The sequence below is a fragment of the Poecilia latipinna genome, unplaced genomic scaffold, assembly GCF_001443285.1.
Source record: "Poecilia latipinna isolate Pla-1442-1.1 unplaced genomic scaffold, P_latipinna-1.0 Scaffold2897, whole genome shotgun sequence".
NCBI lineage: Eukaryota > Metazoa > Chordata > Actinopteri > Cyprinodontiformes > Poeciliidae > Poecilia > Poecilia latipinna.
Window position 1 is genome coordinate 39242 of NW_015115513.1, and position 4323 is coordinate 43564.

At 49.7% G+C, this 4323-nt stretch overlaps 1 protein-coding gene and 1 long non-coding RNA gene across 2 annotated transcripts in view; one reads left to right on the plus strand and one right to left on the minus strand.

The window, feature by feature from the left end:
* txndc12 (thioredoxin domain containing 12 (endoplasmic reticulum)) overlaps window positions 1-4323 on the plus strand; it is a 24423-nt gene that overhangs the window by 7256 nt on the left and 12844 nt on the right. The window lies entirely within an intron of this gene.
* On the minus strand, window positions 1556-4311 carry LOC106939520 (uncharacterized). The gene is made up of 2 exons (XR_001422867.1): window positions 4183-4311; window positions 1556-1605 (listed from the first exon to the last, which is right to left on the minus strand). It is a non-coding gene; the product is annotated as an uncharacterized LOC106939520 (long non-coding RNA).

Here is a 4323-nt window from a genome sequence, read left to right on the forward strand (position 1 = left end):
TCAGGTTGTAGCCATTTAGTACGACCACTTCCCCCTTGGTTGCAGCGCTGCCTGTAGTCCTCAGAAGGCGTTGGTCTCGCTGGTAGTTTTCTCCCGCTCGATGTTTAAGATCTATTCTGAACTGTCGGTTGTGTTTCTTGTACTTATCGTTGGTGAACGCGATCAGTCCGTCACCTCCGATGTCCCATGGTTCTCCAATGTAGCGATGCACCTGGAGCCCGGTCTGCAGCCTGATGCTGATGATTTCTTTGGGCAATGGGGCTAATTCCCGAGGCATTTTCCGGGCATTTGATTTCTGAGACTTCTTCCTGGGACTGTCGGTTGTACCTCTCTCTTCATCTGTGTCGCCTCTCTCGTCATCCGAACTACTACCAGACTGCTGTCGTAGGGGAGCCGCCGGCTTCCTCTCCGTGCTGTATGCTTGTGGCTGGATCTCTCCCTTCCAGTCCCGTCGAGGAGACCATTCTTTCGCGGCTCCTGCCCTCTGTTTATCATTAAGGTCGGCAGCAAACGTCCTCCCCTCGATCCCCCATCTTGACAGTTCAGAGGGCCCTTGTCGTTCCCTTGAAGGCCCCGGTGGTTCTTGGTCTTCCTCATCGTCATCTTTTGTCAGGTCTATCAGGTCCCCTGACTCTGGCTTTCTTAGCGGCGACGGGTCACGGCTGGTCTTCTGGGGAGGGGGTTCGGACATGTCCGACTCCTCCAGGTCTAGCTCTCGTTTCTTTTCTCGATCCTTTCGGTAAGCTGCGAGTCTCTGCAGGACCTCATTACACTCGGCATAACGGGGTGTTCCTCGGACATCTGGGTTCACCAGGATCCCGTCTATACCGGCGGCTATTGTCGCCGTCTTCCCTATTCTGTCGTATTTTTCAGAAGGACTGTAGATGATTCGTAATTTGCCACCTGTCCATTCTTCTAGTAGGTTAGCAAACCATTCCAACCATTCTTTGACTTCTGTCTTTTTGGTAACCTTTTCCGGGCACTTGACGACCCCTAGGCGGTGACCATCTTTGAGCTGGGTGCAGTAGTAGACTTTCTGATGCCTTATTAGCGCTTCCATCATCCTCCTCCCAAGCTTCGGGTCATCTGAATAATGACCCCGTTCGAAGCTTCGCCGATTGATCGTGGTCCAAGTCTCTATTCCATCACTGCGTAGTATCAGCATCACTGGAAGCTGTTGCAGGACGGTCTGGGAGCGCAGGAGCTGTGCTTCTTCCTCTAGTCCGGTGACGCTTGTCTCCCGCTCTGTCGCTGACGCTTGCGGGGGTTCCAGTTCTCCTTCTTCTTCCTTTCCTTCATCCATGATTGTTTTTGTCTTCGAGCCGCCTTTCCCCCAAAGCCTCTCTTTAGCCTTCAAGCAGGGATGGGTTTAGGCTATTGGCTACTAGCTCTGCTCCTGGATACTCGAGATTATCCTCAGCTGAAGCTCTCCCTCACCTGCATGCCATACAGTTACTGCGAGGGCTGTGACTGACAGCCGGATCAGTCACCACTAACTCTATTCCTTAAGAGCTAGCCTCCAAGTGAGCTATTCAGATACTCGCCTCTCTGTTTTTACTGACTTGGTTAACGTAGGTCCTTCCTACTCATTTGAAATGGGCCCACCTCTTCTCAAGGGGCGGGAGCCCACCCAGGGACGCCATGTTCGTTATTCTGCAATAGCCAGCCACGCCTTAATCTCACCACCGACTGACTACTGACCAGCTCTCTGTCTAACAGGTCCGGAAAATCCCTGAAACCTGGGTCTTACCCAGAAATAGGTATACAGGAGATTCTCTGTTTAAACTGGTGGCGGAGAAAACTCGTCTAGCTCTAACTACCTTCAGATCCAGAAGTTACGGCCCTTTCCAGTTTAGAAACAGTCGGCAGAGTAGCCCTCGCTGCCGCATAGCTTCAACAACCACTCCTGTTAACGGTAGCTTTCCTCCTGAAAATAACGTGCACTTGTTATCGGCTAGATTGGATTTAGTGACTTAGATATAAGTCCCAGGGCCATTATTTACAGCTCGCCAAAGGAAAGTACGAAGCCACCAATTTCTAGAATCATGCATTTAGATTTTACTTATACCAGAAGAACCCTCATCAAACAGTGACTCAATTGAATTCAATGTCCACAACTTCTATTCTTATTTTTATTATATTTTATTAAGCAAGCTTTAGCAGGGGTAAATGACAATCAGATTTAGTAACGGAAATCATAAATTCGTAACAAGTATCAATCTCAAATCATAAAATTAACCATACCCTATCTTCGTTCTAATCCCTAACCTGCGTCACCAATCTCACTGAGCGAGGCTTTAGGGGCAGGGGAACTCACACCCGTTGTTAGTCGATCTTGGCAGCCGAAACCTTGAGACGTCCTTGGTTAGAGTCTCTGTCCTGGCGGGGCAAAGTTCTCTTTCGGAAAAGCAGCAAAGCCAATCTGTCCCATTTCTTTTAGACGAACAGAATCTTCATCACTTAGTGACCTTTGTCTTTTCCCCAAGTCTGCTGCAGTTGAATAGGGATCGTAGGGTGGAGGCAGAGGCGACGGTCGGATTCAGGGGCCAGGGCTGGGGGCTGACGGATCTTGTCCTTCTTTGCGGCGAGAAGTCTCAACTTTTCCCTTGGTCCCGGGGTGTGGTCCTCCGCTGATCTTTCGCCTGCGTCCTCTTGTTGACTCTCCTTCAGCGCCGCGGACTAAGAACGGTTTCCTCCCCAGCTCGCTGGCTTTTAAACTCTCTTGACCCACAGTTGTGTGTGGGAGAGGTCTCATGACTCATACTTTCCGAGTATCTCATCAGAAAGTATCTACCCAAACCTTGTTCCACCCTAAATTGGTAATACACAAACTTCCCTCTTTTGCGTCTCTCTCTTCTGTTGGCCATCTGGTAGTTATTACCTTTTTTGGCAATTTGTTCTGAGGCCCCCGCCTAGCCAGCTCAGCTTTTCCTGTATCCAACTCTACAGTCTTCTTATAATGTACCATGTAACACACTTAACTCAAAACACAATCAATTTGTTTTACCATTATCTGAAATCGTATATAACGACTAAGTTATTACTGTTACCACAGATCATGAATACAGATTATATATTTCAGTCATACATTACAGACATTGTGNACCTTGTGGACCCCTTTTCTCATTAATAGTACTGTTTTGCAGTGCAGTACTTGCTTCACACAATCCATTCCATTGAATTTCAGCTTGATCACCGATGTTGCAGGCTGATCTTGAGCTTTAATCCAAACTTTCTGCCCTGTTTTCAATGACACTGCAAACCGCAACTTCCCCTTTCCCTCTCTGGGCCAAAAGGAGAAGCGCCTTCGCCCTCCTGCTTTCCGTGACGTGAACGGAGTTTCTCTGCAGGGGAAGACCTACTCTTCTACAGCTGTCACTGTTACACCATGTCCATCAGCACCAAGAGGTACTCCTGACCTCTCTTTTCTGTTATCCATGGGGTCTGCTACATCCATGCAGACTGAAGCCCTGGGTAATGTGCTCTTTGATGAACACCCTTCCAACCGTTGCCCTCGGCGACCTGCGTTGTATTTTCCACACACTTCGCAGTCCCTCAGCACGCGTTGGACTTGTTTCACTGGGATCCAAAGTTCATGCTCTTCCAGCTCCTTACGGGTGGATCGCACGCCTGCATGTCCTAGGGCCCCATGTACGCTCCGCACGACCTCGTCCCCGTACTCTTCTGAGACCTCCCTTCCCTTGGGAGAACTGTCCCACTTCTCGATTCCAACAAATACAACCTTCCTTGGATTCACTCGAGTCCATGTCTCAAATCCCTCTCCACACAGAATCACTCTCACTGGGGCTGACTGGAACAGGGATCTAGACAGGGATCAATCTTCATCTTCTCTCCTGCTTGTCTTTGTGTTCGAGTCGCCTTTCCCCCAAAGCCTCTCTTTAGCCTTCAAGCAGGGATGGGTTTAGGCTATTGGCTACTGGCTTCTCGTCCGGATATTCGAATCTATCCTCAGCAGAAGCTCTCCCTCACCTGCATGCCATACAGTTACTGCGAGGGTTGTGACTGACAGCTGGATCAGCCACCACTAACTCTATTCCTTAAGAGCTAGCCTCCCAAGTGAGCTATTCAGATACTCGCCTCTGTTTTTACTGACTTGGTTAATGTAGGTCCTTCCTACTCATTTGAAATGGGCCCACCTCTTCTCAAGGGGCGTGGCCCCACCTCTTCTCAAGGGGCGGTGCCCCACGTTGGGCGCCACCTTGTTGTTGCACAACACCCCCCCCCCTTCTCTCTCTCTACTTCCTCTTCTGAGAGGAGGGAGATGTTGCTCCCAGCTCTCCGTCTAACGGGTGAATTGAGTTT